This window comes from Hippopotamus amphibius, chromosome 7, assembly GCF_030028045.1.
Source record: "Hippopotamus amphibius kiboko isolate mHipAmp2 chromosome 7, mHipAmp2.hap2, whole genome shotgun sequence".
NCBI lineage: Eukaryota > Metazoa > Chordata > Mammalia > Artiodactyla > Hippopotamidae > Hippopotamus > Hippopotamus amphibius.
Genome location: NC_080192.1, coordinates 48,195,390 through 48,211,530, shown reverse-complemented (window position 1 = coordinate 48,211,530; position 16,141 = coordinate 48,195,390). Strand labels below are relative to the sequence as shown.

The 16,141-nt window shown below is 34.6% G+C and overlaps 1 protein-coding gene and 1 pseudogene across 2 annotated transcripts in view; one reads left to right on the top strand and one right to left on the bottom strand.

Annotated features, from left to right (window-relative positions):
- RAP1B (RAP1B, member of RAS oncogene family) overlaps positions 1 to 16,141 on the top strand; it is a 43,765-nt gene that overhangs the window by 14,314 nt on the left and 13,310 nt on the right. Inside the window, exon 2 of one of the 2 annotated variants that reach the window (XM_057741856.1) lies at positions 14,140 to 14,219. The exons of the other annotated variant lie outside the window; for it this stretch is intronic. The gene's annotated coding sequence lies outside the window, so the exon portion shown is untranslated. The remainder of the gene's footprint in view (positions 1 to 14,139; positions 14,220 to 16,141) is intronic. 2 annotated transcript variants of the gene reach the window in all.
- On the bottom strand, positions 15,248 to 15,636 carry LOC130856876 (40S ribosomal protein S15a-like; annotated as a pseudogene).

Below are 16,141 nucleotides of genomic sequence, written 5' to 3'. Positions count from 1 at the left end.
GCAAATACCCTAAGTGCCATGTTCTGTGGTAATGGTTTTAAATAAAAGTAATCTCAATATGCTTTAGATATCAAAAGCTGTGTTATCAAAGTTAACATCCTTTTATTAAAAAAAATAGGGGGACTAAGATGTGTGGATGTAATATCTGCACTGCATGCACATAGTAGGTACTTAGGAATTCATATGATGTTGTGGGATAAAACTGAAACTACCAGTTGTCTTAATTATTTTCTGCCAGTCTCTTGCAGTTTGTTTCCTCTATTCAGTGTATTGTTTCTGACCTCTTAATTTTGGTTTTCATCATCTTTGTTATAGGTTTTTCCTGCAAATCAAGTCATGCATTTTAAAAGTAGACCACATGTTAACATATTTAATAAAATGCTTAACTTTTCTAGATGTATTGTCCAGATTGCTGTTAGAATTTCTTCTATTCATTTTAAAAGTGCCTTTAGTTTTCTCAATATTGGTATGTTTTCCTTCAAAATATCCAGTACTGTTGATTACAAAATGAGTCAGATCTCTTGACCAATACTCAGAGATCTTTGTTATCTTAACAATATACACTGTTGCTGTTTTTATTTTCGCGTTCCTTTGTACTTTGAGATCCACCCAGACCGTGCTTTTGGTTGCAGTCTAATCCTATTCCTACATTTTGCTGCCTTCTGTGCATTTGCTCTCACTTCTCTTTCCCCTGGTATGTTTTCTTTAATGCTATAACTTTTAGTCAATTGCCATCTCCTTCATATCTGTTCCTGACCTTTTTTTGGATTTCCGTAGTATTTTTGTGTTTTCCATGATATTTTGCATGATTTTTGTCTCATTTTTCTTACAAAATTTTAAGCTTCTTGAGAGCAAGTATGTTTTGTTCATCTTTGCAACCCTCATTATCACTTGCACTTAATGAATATTCAGATACTAATTCAGTGAAAGCTATTTTTTTTTTTTAATTTTATTTATTTATTTATTTTTGGCTCTGTTGGGTCTTTGCTGGCCACAGGACTTTCTCTAGCTGCGGCAAGCAGGGGCTACTCTTAGTTGCAGTGCACGGGCTTCTCATTGTGGTGGCTTCTCTTGTGGAGCATGGGCTCTAAGCACACAGGCTCAGTAGTTGCACATGGACCCTAGAGTGCGCGGGCTTCAATAGTTGTGGTGCATGGCACAGTAATTGTGGCTTGCGGGCTCTAGAGTACAGGCTCAGTAGTTGTGCCACACGGGCTTAGTTGCTCCTTGGCATGTGGGTTCTTCCCAACCAGGGATCAAACTCATGTCCCCTGCATTGGCCTGTGGATTCTTAACCACTGCATCACCAGGGAAGTCCCAAAGCTGTATTTTTCTAATTAAGCAAGGGACAGTGTTCCTTCATGACAGATTCCTTGGATTTTTATCCAAATGAGAAAACTCGTGTCAAAATACATTGTAAATTGTAAAGGCTACACAAATATTGTTTGTTACCATAAACATTCAAACATGGCTTTTATACTAAATACTGTACACAGTTTGGTTTTTAATTTCCATGTTTTATTTCAGAGAAAAGTATGATTGTTGTGAAAAAGATAAGCTTTGTAGTATATTTGCAAGATGTTTTCTAACTCTTCACAGTTCCACATCTTTAAAATCATGAAACATGAGAGGAAGCAAATTCCTATCAGTATGTAGTCCACCAAAGATGATCAGCCAGCTAGTTTTTCTCAGGACTGAGGATTTCTTGGGACATAAGACTCTGAGTGCTAAAACCAGAACTGTTGGTCACCTTGATTTCACTTTATGATGTAGCTGTCGTTTTTGCTTATCACTGTGTGTTAGCACAGTTTAATAAATGCTTGATAACTAGGCAGTTGGCTTGGTGGGAGAGGGGTGTTGGGACACTTGGGCTTTTATTTATTAAGTTTCTGAATATTACTTATTTTGGATAGACATTCTTTAATGTTCAAATGAAAATACAAAAGTGCATTTGATTAATTATCTAGGAAAATATTTGTGTATGGCATCGTGATATCCTTATCAGAAGGTGGTGCTACTAAGTTTTTTAAATAAAAATTGTATCATCTGTCAGATGATTAATGCTTTATTTAAATGTACTTTATTAGATATAGCAAAGTCCAAGGCAGCTTGAAATTTTCCTCTTAAAGCGGTTTAAGCTTTGATCATGGATTTACAGAGACTGTGTTTATAAGGAAACATCTAGGGTAGTGTGTGCCTAGTCATTCCTGTGCTGGAATTAGTTTTTGTATGTGTTTATGTTATGTAAATCAGAGAACTCCATGGCTTAGATCTCTCTAATAGCAGGTATATAAGGTGGCTACTAAAAATCCTTACAAATGTTGTCAGCGTTAAACCATTGTGGGACATAAACTATTCTGGAACATGCGCTATGCCTGGTAGTATTGTTGGAAAAGAGCCATTAAAAATATTGTTACTTATACCAAAGAAGAGTGTAAAAAACTTGATTCTGCACCCCCATCCTTTTTTTTTTCTTTTTTGTTCCCCCCATTTTGTAGTGATAAAATTTTAATGTGCCTCATGGGGCTATGTGGAATAATAATAGTGTCCTTAATTTGATTAATCTATTGGCTAAAATAGGCTCTTCTGGGATGGTTCACTTGGTTGTTATCCTTTCGTTATTTTTCTTGTTTTAAGAATGTGAATAGAGTCCTCTTGGTGTTATTTTAGCTTTTTGTGGTTCTTTTTGTCGCCTTGTGAGACTTGTTACCAGCTTAAATCCTGGACCACATTGTTGTAGAAAAATTACTTGTGCCTTTAAAGCAAGTGTATCCAACATTATATTACTATATAGAAATGTAAGGTCAGATTTGGGTGATGAAAAGATTTGAGAAGACAAGAAAATGGGAACACTTAGTTTCAAGTTGATTAAAAAACAGTGTCCTTTTCACAAGAGAAGGGGGAAATTTGCACTTCTTTGCTTGTAGTAGTTTTTGTTGATTCTTAATAGATTTTATTTTTAGGCTAGACCTTAAAAGAATGTGAAGTAAACACTGGCAATGGTATCACCATAGCCGTAGTATCTGTTTATTCTAGAGAAATCAGAAATAGTATGTAAGGTGTTTACTCTGCCCTGTTTACAAAAGGCTTCAGGTAAAGAGAAAAATGACCAAGTCCAAAGACACAGTGTAGGCAAATGATTTTTATATGTTATGGTTTATTGTACATACAATACAAGCTGGTCACTGAGTGTTTTACACTGAAAAACTCATTAAACCTAGAAAGGTTTTTGGTTTTGTACAGTATTAATTTTTTCTGTTCATATTTCTTTTTCTCATAACTGGCAAAAGACTCCATTGAAGTTAATTTGATAAAGGCTTACAACTAAAATTATAAAACCTTGAAATTGAGATTTATAATCATCTAAATATGAATTGTATATTTCAAATTAATAAGCCAGAAATATTGAGTGAAATAAATTACACATGGTACATTTATAATCTTGCTAAACAGATCAGTGTTCTGTTCTATACCTGAAGCCTTTTGAACACAGGCATTGAGCATGTTCTAATGTTTGTAGGAATAAAAGATGCTACTGCCATGTCCATGCTATTGTCAGTTTTTCCTCCACTGTCTTTGAGACCTGTTCCACAAGATAAAAGATATCTACTAAACCAAGTGTTTTCCTGTTAGGCTCCCTATCTGGTTTAATGGCCTCACTATCCATTTGATCATGCTGCATCTCATTTTCCTTTCCTCACCCAATCTAGTCTGTCCCCATGTTCTCCTGATTCTGACTTAGAAATTTCTCAAATATCCCTTGTCTTTATTCCTTCTGCCACTGCGCTGACTTAGGTCACCATCTCTTACCTGCAGTAAACTCCTGCTGAATTCCCAGAGTTCAGAAAACTAATACTCCGCTTCTGTATTCTTTCTAAAACACAGATAATGTTCATATAGTTTCCCAACTTACAAACTCTTTGTTTCTCAGTTTCTTATAGAATGCAGGTGAAGGATCCGGTTCCTCTTGTATAACCCACTTCCCCACTCACTCATGATGTAATGAATTCTCTCATGCTAGTCCTTTTTCCCAGAATGCCCTCATTTCCCAGTGAACCTCCCATTCCCTTAAAATATCCACTGGTCTGGCTTAAATATTCACTTAGGGTAACCTTGCCTGATAGATCCTTACAGGCAGGCAGTTCTCTTTTGTGCACCCATAGCATTTTGTTCTGTAAACTCGACTTGATTCCGAGCTAACAGTACAAATACTGTAAACATTTTACAGTTCTAAACTTACAAAGCATCTTCTGGGATATAAAAGCTGGTGACATATAGCTGTCATATTTGTTTTTTCTCAAATTTCTGGAATGCCCTGTCTCTTGCTCTTCACAGTTAAAACTAGCATCTCTTATCTGGTCATGGACATTCAAGTGTATAATAAATTACTGTTTTCCCTTCATATTTGCATCCTGTATCCCCCTTTTTCCACGTGAGAAATTATGAGAGCTCTTATGAGGTAATGGAGTGGAGAGAATGAAATTGATTTCAGAGACATCAAGGTAGACTGGATCAGACTTGGTAATGGGGTGAAGAAGAGAGACAAATGACCACTCCTCTGGGTATACAATTTTCTATAGTATACTGTAGTATGCCTTGGAGGTCTTTTAGGTGCTTCAGGTTCTAAGCACTGTAGATAGCTAGAGAGGATAAAAAATTTTTTTAGTTACCATTTACCAACTGCTTATTATGTGTTACTCATTGTGTTAAGCATTTGGCGTGGAATAAGTTTTTTTAGTTGAATTTTTTTTAATTCTAAGAAGTAAGTTCTGTTGTTTTTTTTTCCCCCTGTTTTCAGATGAGGAAATGAGGCACAGAAAGGTTAAGTAACATGACCGAGGTCACTTAGCTATTATGTGTTAGAACCAGCGTTCTGACCCAGGAAATCAGATCTAAAGTCTGTGCTCTTAAATGTTGTTATATTTTCCTATTTTACCTTTTTTTTTTTTTTTTCAATTTAAAATACAGTTAACCAAGGCCTGTGTGTGTGTGTGTGTGTGTCGGATTCTAAGATATATATATAGCAAATGATAAAGTTAATGTCCATGCTTGTGTTACCTAAATTCCGTTCAGAAGACACAGCAGATCTTTGAGTCATTATGTATGCCTACAGAATTTACAGCTAGATCTGACAAGAGGGAAAAAACTGACAGGTTAATTTTTAGGACATGTCCAAAGATTTGGGGAGCAGGGTAGAGTTCAACAGAAATTCAGCCTATTTGGAGGGATCTGATAGAAACTAATAAGGTGATCTTGAGCCCCCATTATTTCTCCTTGCCTGATCTTGAAACATTGTTGGGATCTCCATTTTTTTGTCACTTAACTGCCTTGCTCATGTACTGACTCGACTGGGAAATCTATTAAGATTACTTTATATGGTTCTTCTGCAGTTGTCAGACTACTGATAAATTGTTATGCTCTAGTTAATATGTTCTCTCAGAGATGTGATCAAGTACTGAACCGAAAGGTGACTACAGTAAAAAATTCAGTCATAAAAATGGAAACATGACCTTAAATTGCATGTCATAGTATGTGTTGGAATAAGCTTCATTTACTGGCAATATTAATCCATTAAAAGGGCAAAGGAAGAATTTTTTTCCTACGTGAGGTATTATAAATATGGTCAGAATAGAGAAAATGCTATGAACAGTTTGACGGTCTACACATTCTATGCTCCACTAGATTTAGAAATCTAGTTCACAGAGACCTTTCTTGGCAGAATATAAATTAGTCAGATTGGAAACGTTTACCATTTCTCCTCATTATGAGAGAGTCAGACAACTCAGAAAACAAATGGGATAAGCAATACTCATTTTAACTTTATATTTATTTTGTAGTTCCCTGTTAGAAGTTTTTTTTTTTAAAGAGTGTATGAGGTAGTGTTTGGACCTCTTAATTTTCCTCCAAAAAATAATTTTTTAACATTTGAATTCGTTAATTTTAATTATTTAGGAGTGAGAAGAGAGCACAGTAATCCTCTTTTTAGCTGCTAAAATACTACTTTGGGAGTTGGAGGCGGAAAGGAGAAAGCAAGTATCGTCTTTTCCAGAAAGTATTCAGTGGGAGAAGTAGTGTCATTTGCCTTCAGGAACCAGTAGTTAAGTGTCTTACTTAGCCCTTCATTTATAATATAATTTAAGATCACAGAATTTCAAACTGGAGGGGATGTAAGGGGGTGTTGTAGCTAAACAACTTGAGGATAGGAAGATTGCTAGAGTTACCAATAATGTTTTGGGAGAATTTTAATTTGACTGTAGCTGTTTGGAGAATTTTAATGGAAAGGAATTATGAAATGTTAATAATAAAGAATGTCAGATTATGGGGTTGAGAGTAGGCGTCTCTGGAACCCAAAAGTTGTTGGTTTTAGTACTGTTCCTACTGTAGAACATTTTCTTTTCTATTGAAATTACAATTCCTACAAGGCAAGTATAAGAAACTAGTTTTGTTTTGTTTTGTTTTTGTAAGATATATGCCCAAAGTGTCTCATGTATTTTTTCTTATCTTTATTTTTTTGGCCGCGCCATACGGCATGCGGGATCTTGGTTCCCTAACCAGGGATCAAACCCGTGCCCCCTGCAGTGGAAGTGTGGAGCCTTAACCACTGGACCTCCAGGGAAGTCCCCTCTTTTTTTTTTTTAATGTTAAGATTTGTGTAATTCATTTTCCATTGGGCTTCTTGACATCTGTCAATAACTGATTAACTTAAATGGCAGTTTACCTAAAAAAGTAACTTGTTAGTGGTCTTCAGAAATCTAAGTAGTTCTTTCCTTTGCTGGAAATCAGTTATTATTCTTCAGCTAGTCATTCTTTTATTCAACAAACATTTTTACACCAAATAGGGGACACCAAAATAAATAAATAACAGCCACTCTGCATCTAGTTGATGATGGTAATGACTAACACTTAAGGCTTTTATAGACAATGTATGTTCTTATTTAATCTGCCCATCAACTCTGTGAAATTGGTATTTTCATTGTCCATATTTTACAGATAAAAACACAAGCCTAGAAATAAGTGACAACTCACTGGTAAATTGCATAGATAGCCAGTTCTAGGTCTTCTTATTTCTAGAATCCATGTTTTACCACCCTGGACTGCAAAGGTAGTATAATTTTTACTTTTACGGTATAAGGAAAAACTAAGTTTGATGCTCAGACATAGCCAAATGACTTATTTATTGAATTGGCCAGACTTGGTTAAGGAACATCTCTAAATATATCAGTTGATTATTTGTTTGATTTCACCTTCTTAAAATATAGGATTGCTTTGTGTTATTAAAACATAGGTCCATCATTTCAAAAAAAAAAGAATCAATGTATTTGCTTTTCAAGATAATCTTGATTTCGAGCATTTTCAAGGTAACCTTGTGATTACAGATTTTGTTACTGGATTAATATAAAAAAGTTTTCTTAATTCCTTTGATTTCATTGTGTATTATATTTTATCCTGGATAGAATTAAAGCAGTCTTTAATTAGAATCTGTTATTCGATGTTTTATGGGTCAGCCTGGTGACATTTGGTCCCCAGGCCACATTTTTTACATGTTTTGTATATAGACTTTTCCCTTGCAACCACTTTTTACTTCTTTTTGTATTTTATTTCCCAATCTTAATCCCCGTAATCAATATGTATAATCCCCTGTACAACCAGTCTCTTCATTTGGGGTGATAGTTGGGGGAGAACCTCATGCCCATGCCCTAATCTTAAATTAGTTTGAAAGAAGCCTTAACTGCACAAAGCATCTTGGACTAGCATGCCAGAGAAGGAAGAAGAAAATGTAGAAGGCCTTTGCATCTTGTCTTGGTTGAGTGCCCAGTAGTTGTTGACAGATTTTCCCATAGGACAGCCTATGAATAGGGAGATTGTCCTTATTGTTTCCAATCTTTTTATTTAGTTTTATCTGTATTATATTTGAAAGATAATAATTGTAAAATGTCTATAATATTAAACCTCCATTATGAAGCTAGGAAAAGAATATTTACATTATCATTGTATTTTATTACCAAAGTTATTTATCTCAAATTATTTAACTTTTAAAATAGAGCCAGACCTCTTAAATCACAGATAATGTTGCTTTATACAGCTTTTTGTCTCCTCTTAGAAAACAATACAAGATAGTATATAATCAAGTCCTAAAATATTTGGTGTGGCCTGTCAGAAAGAGGAATGATCACTGTGGGCTGAGATAGTATGAGAGTACTTCAAAGATGTTTCTTTGACACTACCCTCCTAAGGACTGCATCCTGAGTATTTGTGAGTCAGGAGCATTCTATCCTGATCTGTGTGCTTCTTTCTGCACAATGCAGGGAATCATGAATATCCTCCTGTATAGAGCTGGCAAAGGAAATCACCCAGGAGCATTTTGTACATGTTGAATGACGGTGCCTCATAAGACCGACTAATGTTTAGATTCCTCCAGAAATCCCATTTATACCCCTATTAGCAAAGGAAGAAGGAGCATTGAAGCCATGAGCTCTCTTGTGGGTCACAGACAAACTTCTGTGGCTCTCCCAAATCCAAATTTAACTTCAGCCACAAATTAATTGGAACATCACCCCACCAAAAATGTTGATTTAAAAATCCTGAACAGGACAAAGCCTAATGAAACAAAGCCTGTTTTCTTTTGTTGAAAATAGGATTTAATATCAATTTGTCAAAATGACTGCATACTGAGCTATATCATGCTTTGACCTTAACGGAAGTCCTTCATAACCACCCTGATTAAAATAATTTTTCCGTTCCCACACTATCTCCCTTAACTTGTTTTATACGTTTTTCTCCATAGTGCTTGTCAAATTAACATTTTATATTGGTTTTATTTGTTTTCCCCGCCTCTGGATTGAAAATTATTGGGGCAGTGTCTTTTTAGTCATTGCTTTATTCTCTTTGCCTAGAACAGAGCCTAACATATAGAAGGCACTCACGTATGTATGTTGAATATTGAATGCTGTAATACAGATAGAAGGTGTCATTTCTTAGATTTTCTTTTTTAATCTTCGGGTTCTAGCACAATTCTTGGTTCAGAGTAGGTCTTCAGTAAATGTCAACGTGAAGTAAATAGCCAAGAGGTTTTTTTAGTACATCTATTTGTCATTTTGTAATGCTATTTTAAATTCTCTCGATTTTTAGATTTACTTTTGTAGTTCTTAATTGCGGACAGTAATATCTGAACTTGGGTGTGCTCTAGGTAATGTTAATGAAAAATATGCAATACAGAATGGTAGATAATTGAATCACTTGTTTGCTTTTTGATATGTACTTTCATATAGTGAATACATTTAGACTAAAACTTTACTAAATTTTTATTTTCTTTGACTCATAAATGTCTTCAGAATTTTCTGCTCAGAATCATTATAGCATCCATTATTGTTTTGTATTTTCGTAAAAATGCCAATCATTTCTGACTGATGAAATATTATCTTAGGTAAATTTACTGAACTTAATGTAGATTTCATGTCTTCTTTCCTCAACTTTCATTTCAAGCAATTATGAAGCAGCCACTGAAACTTGACTTGAGAAGGAACCCTAAGAGGTTTTGTTTTCTTGTCATTACATGTCTTTGCTGTGATTTTCTCTGAGACTAGAATAAAACATCTTAAATTGATGAAAAGAACCAATGAAAGCAAAGATAAGTCTCTAATGTATCACTTACTTCAGTTGATCCAGAAGTTGGTTGTAGTCATGCAAATTTTAGGGGATCTATGCAAGTAACTAAAATTAGGAATCTTTGATTGCAAATGGCATATATAATACCCAAAATTACCCCCCAGTTTTTTTTAATTCAAAGATAGGTAGCAGAAATATTTATGTATTTGAAAAAATAGTGTAGAAAACGCTGCTAGTTGTAACCATAGTGGAATTTTCAGTGTTTTGTTAGTTCTTTACAAATGTAATTGACTTTCTTCATCTGTAATGTTAGATTGGGAAAGCTGTGTGAATTGTGCTTCATATTTATAACTGTATAAATGTCTACTTGTATATATGCACCTTCTTGCTGATGAAGAAGTATAAATGAGAGGTGGCACTGTTGATAAATTCATTTTGCATATATTCTATGTTCTTTCCTGTTTAACCACCCCAAAAAATGGGGATCTGAGATTCCCTCAATAATTAATGAGTTAATATAGTTGGTGAGTTCATAGATTAAAGCTTGATTCAAATAATTCTGGAATCTCAGATTAACATATAAAGAGGTTATTGTTAATTTACAATTCATTACAGATAACTTCCAAACTGCATTCAGTTTTTTCGGATAAATGCCGTAAAAGAGAGCATATATAAACCAACAAAGTCAAATTCCATCACCTACATTGGAAATTAAAACTAGAATGTTTTACAGTTGACCAATAGTACCATAATTTTTGGCAAAATGTTTAGCCGAGGTATCCCCCATTGCTAACATATCTTCATCTAACATTTTCTGATGATGTTGCCCTTAACTTGAAGGTTGTTAGTTTCTTTCAGTGTCAGTTTTTCTGTTGATTATAAAAGTTTTAATTGTTCTTCCCATTTCTTTAAATGGCAGTTCACCGCAATAATACATAGTAGTCAGAACTCTGTTAATTTTTTTATTGAAGTATAACTGACAATGTTATATTAGTTTCAAGTGATTCAGCATTTATATACATTACGAAAGTTATGAAATGATCACCATAATGTATAGTTACCATCTGTTAATAATTTCTAATATACTTCTAATAATTTCTAAGATACTTTGTATCTTTTTGTGTGTGTATCTTAATCCTTATTTCCTGCTTATGTACAAGAAGACACAACAGATCAGCAGGCTTCTCAGAATACAGTCCAAGTACTTAGAACTTAAATCCTTTGCTACCCTATTTATCTTTTCTTCCTAGATATTTTAGCATGATAATTAATAAAAAGACAAATACTGCTTTGACATGAGAGGAAAATGTTTAAAATGTCAATATTTAGATTTTATGGAGTATTTCTTTTTCTATAAAGCACTTCAGATGTTTAATTTTGTAATTTTCAATAGTTAACTGTCTCTTAGCCCTTTTTGAGAAGAGGTTTGAAAATAGAATTAAAAGAATTTTAATTGGTTCTTCTTTTAAGCTTGTCTGTTTTCTTTAAACATGTCACAATCAGCATGTTATTTATCTGAAAAATACTTTTTTTTGCCAACATTAATATTTTTTTAATTAATTTATTTATTTATTGGCTGCGTTGGGTCTTCATTGTTACACACAGGCTTTCTCTAGTTGCTGTGAGCTGGGGCTACTGTTCATTGTGGTGCACAGGCACCTCATTGTAGTGGCTTCTCTCGTTGTGGAGCATGGGCTCTAGGCGTGTGGGCTTCAATAGTTGCAGCACATGGGCTCAGTAGTTGTGGCGCACAGGCTTAATAGTTGTGGCACACGGGCTTAGTTGCTCTGTGGCATGTGGAATCTTCCCAGGGCAGGGCTCGAACCTGTGTCCCCTGCATTAGCAGGCAGATTCTTTACCACTGCGCCACCTAGGAAGTCCAATATTTTTTAATTATTACTCATTGTGAGTTAAGTGACTGGCTAAGCTTGGCATTTTTGATTTTCTAATGGACACTTTCCCCCCCCAGTTTTATTGAGGTGAAATTGACATACAGCACTGTATAAGCTTAAGGTGTACAGCATTATGAATTGACTTAGACACATCATGAAATGATTACCACAATAAGTTAGTGAACATATTTTCCTTGTAACGAGAGCTGCTAAGATTTACTCTATTAACAACTTTTGTATAACATAATCAGTGTTATTATATTTATCGTGTTGTACATTACATCCCTACTATGTACTTACAACGAGAAGTTTATACTTTTTGACTACCTTCGTCCAATTCCCCCTACCTTTTTTTAAATGCCAGTAGTTATCAATATTTTTAAGTTAAAATAACATGGAGTGATTACAAGACAACTCCACAACTCCTTTCACCTTCTCATTTTAATTTTCATTTGTGTATTTTAAAAATTTACTGTTTACTAGTAATAAAACTGACAGGAAAAAAATAAGCAGAAAGAGAAGAAAGACAATCCACCACCATATATATACATGTATAAAATGCAAGAGAATTAAAATTCATTTTACATTACAATCTCAGGATTTTCTCACTACTCCTAAAGTAGTAATACTGAAATTCTTCCCAGGTCTTCAGAATTACAGTACAATAATTTAAATTACAGTACAATAAAGTACAATAAATTGTGTAAGTAATATTAAGGGCCAGAGAAAACACCAATATTAAAGGATTTTTGTGTAGTGATATTTTTTTTAAAGACTTACAAGAGGGTTATTTCCCAGTCTTTCTCCCTACACTACATTTTTAAATGATTCAAAATACTGATGCTTTTTGTTTTGTATTGACCCGGGAGGTTGCTGTAAGGTACATTCCAGTTTCAGAGTTGTTGAATGTGTTCTAAAAGTGCTTCTTAGATTTAGTGAAATATGGTAAGTGTAGCTAAAGAGTTATAATACATCAGTTGATTTTAACACATTCCAAACTGGTTGTAGTGACAGGAGGACTAAATTAAGGGTAGAAACCCACAGATGATTCGAAAATAGTTTTGGGCTATGCAGTTTCTCTCTTTTCCTACCTAGAAGAAACTTTCTAAATTAGGCAAAAGCTGGATAGCAGTCCTCCTCCTGCATTCTTAATGTTTTATTGAGCTAGTAGGTAAAAGGGTAGAGTGGTGATTCTCAACTTAGGGAACATTAGTTCTGCTACACTGTATTGAGCAGTAGCCCAGACCATTGCTATTATAATTATTTTAAAAGCTATCTTTTATTGATTATTACTATATGCAAATACTCTTGAAGGAAATCGCTGCATTTCATTTCTTAATTAGTTGAGCATGTACTATATGCCAGTTACTGTTTCAGGTTCTGGAGATGTAATAAAACAGACAAAAATTGTTGTTTTTGTGGAATTTACGCTCTTATGTATCCATCTCACAACCTTAGCATGTAGGCATTATTGTCTCCATTTTCCCTCTAAGGAAAGTGAAACTCAGAAAGGTTTTGTGGCTTGCCCAAGGTTATACAAAACCAGAATTTAAAACTTAGATGCTGTGAAACACTATGCCATGCTGTCAAAATTTGTCCCTCTTTGAAGTTCAATGAAAGAGAACAGTTGTTCTCATTGTCTCAAACAGGAGTTATCACAAATCCCTTTGAAATTCTGATATAACTCACCCATCTTAAAATTGTACATGAAATTTTGAAAACAGAACTAATGGTCATTGCCAGTCTATCAGAGTTGGCATTTATAGTCAAATCCATTTTTTATCCCAGACTTAGAATCTGTAAAGAGTTTTTCAAAGCTGGTGTAGTAGAAGGCACAGATTTGAAAAATAGGTATCAGTTCAAATCTTGGCTTTCATACTTGTAGACTTTTTTTTTTTTTTAAGGAAAATAATATCTGTAGCATTGGTATTTATTAGGATTTAAATTAAAACATTTTGGTTGCCCATATAGGGAAATATTGGCCAAAAAATTAATGAAAGAGAATGACTGTTAAGTTGTGGTTCCTTCTTATCAGTGTTCCTTGTTAGAAAGCTGCTTATTGGTAAGTTATATGTGTTTTTGTCACTGTATTTTTAAAGTTGAAAGTCTGTTGATGACTTTCACATTTCCTACTTCAAAATTTGAAATGTTTTCAATTTCCTGTGATCTTAGGGATCCGCATAAAAATTCTTTTTGGTTGAGTTACTAAAATTAAAACAAATTGATAAGCATTTATAATATCCACAAGCTGGAAACAAACCAAATGTCCATGAGCTGGTGAATGAATAAAGAAAATGCCACCTATATCCATGCAATGGATATGCTTTTTATCAATAATAAGTAGAAGGAACACATTACTGATAGAAGCAATAATATGGATGAACCTGACTCATTCTAGCAACAAGTAATACTCATTGATGGATAACTGAAGCAACTGGGAAGAAGGACCTCAGTCATCTCATTAAGAAATGCAGTTCCCATAAATGTTTACCTTTTATAGTCAGTATGTACAAGTGTCCTCATCCATAGGCTCCCATTTCTTAGAAAAGAAAGACCTTTTGGTTTAGTTTTTCTTTCTAGCTTGTTTACTTTGTGAGTATCTCTAGATTTTCTAATTTTTCATTTTCATTTTCCTGTTCAGGTCTGAGCCCATTTACAGAAAGAAGGGACATATCTTCCTTTAAAATTTCCTGAAGCCAATTTCATTTTGTTTCCTGTCAGGTAGTGTTCATTTTGTTTACAATTTTAAATGCTGACCAATCTACCCCTGAAATAGTGTATTTCCTAAATAGGTTCTTATTTCCTCAAGGCCAATTTTTAACATGCTGGGCGATTTGAATCTGGTCTTTACTATCCTGCTGCTTTTAACCTTTTTCCTCTATGATGAAATTAAGTAATTAGTAATTAAGTTGGGATTCTGCAACAGATTTATGTCAGTCTACCTGAGATTTAGAAAAATCTTTAAACATAACTCCCAACTAAATTCTAGACAAGCCTTTAAATTCAGTGTCTATAGCTCTGACTTCTACTCTAACAATTTAAAGAGGCTGTTGTTCAGTATAATTTTTGCTTTGCTGAGAATCCCTCAAGAAAGGTAGTTCATTTCAGAGGCAGGGTAAGGAGCAGATGTAAAAGAAGAGTATTGTGGGTAGTATAGAGACAGTGATTCAGGGAGGAAAGGTTTGAGCAGTGGAGTAAAGAGAAACTGTTTTAGTCATCTTATTTTGGGGCTTCAGAATACCAGTTAGAGAAGTTGATTATTGAGTTTTATTTTTGTCTGATAGTTTTTCTGTATTTATAATTGCTTTTAGAGTGTTAATCGTGACATTTTAAAAGTTGGCCATAAGTCATGTTGTTACATTGCAGTTGTCATAGTCACCATTTTTGTAATTTACTAGTGTAAGTGCAAGAGTCAAGATTATATTGGAAGTTTATAAAAGACAAGTTTTTCCTAGAAAAGGTATGGCGTTGACAAATAAGAGATCAGTAGAGTCAAGAAAACGGTGTTGGAGTAATTAACTGGGAAGAGGCACGTTGGGAACTGTCTGGGTAATGGAAGTGTGTTAAATCTTAATGAGGGCTGTGTTTATGGTTGTGAGGGTATTGGCATATGCCAAAACTCATTTAAATGTGTGCTTAAGATCTGCTTGTTTTACTGGATGTAAATTATTCCTAAATAAAAATGATTTAAGAGTGCTTAAATTTTTTTTTTCATTGAGGCATTTTATTTGCATGTTTGTATTACATCCCTAGAAAAAGAATACCAGAATTTTCTCTCCTGTGTTTTTGTCTTGCTGTTTCATGGTCTGTGATGCCAGCTGAAGTTGTCAGTTCAGTGAAACCAAACTGAGAGGACAGGAACAGGTTATTCTGGCATTTTTCTAGATCTTTGAGTTGCATATCAAATCTAGGGGCTAATCACTCCATACTTATTTGATCTGCCTGTGAGGTTCACAACAGTTTTCCCAGCCCACGTGATCACTGATTTCCAATTCACCAGTGTAGCCATCCTTCATTATCAGAGAAACTGGACGATGACTTTGGAGCACAGCCTAAAAAGAATCTGGTACTTGCCTCTCTTTTCAGCATTATTGATGCTCTTGAGAGCATCAGCTAGGACTTTCATATGCACCATTATAGCAGCACAGAAAGATGGCAGAAGGAGTTTAAAAAATTTTTTTAACAAATGTGTCCTTACAAACAGATTCTCAGGTTCCCCGACCAAACAGAAGTTGGGAAGGTGCCACATAATCAGTCCCCTGGTTTACTGACCTTGTAATGCTGTCTTGAAAGTTTAAGTGACCCAAGGTGAAGTTTGGCCCGTCACTCACCTTTGCCTGAATTGGTCCCTCACAGATTTTACTCATCTTCAGCATTCAGTGCTTGGGGCCAGTTTGAATTGCATTGGAGACTTATCAGGCCCGTGCATCCATCCACTCCAAATGGAGCACTCCATTATTCAGTGAATGGAAACAAGACGTCCAGGACAAAACAAAACACATGAGACAAAATTTTGCACAAGTAGATGAACAAAAGTAAAGCAGGTAGCTGAAGAATTATAAACTAATGGCAAAAATATTTATCAAATAGTATACTCCAAGCCAAAATCAAAACTAATTGCTTTGTACAAAAACCTACTTGGT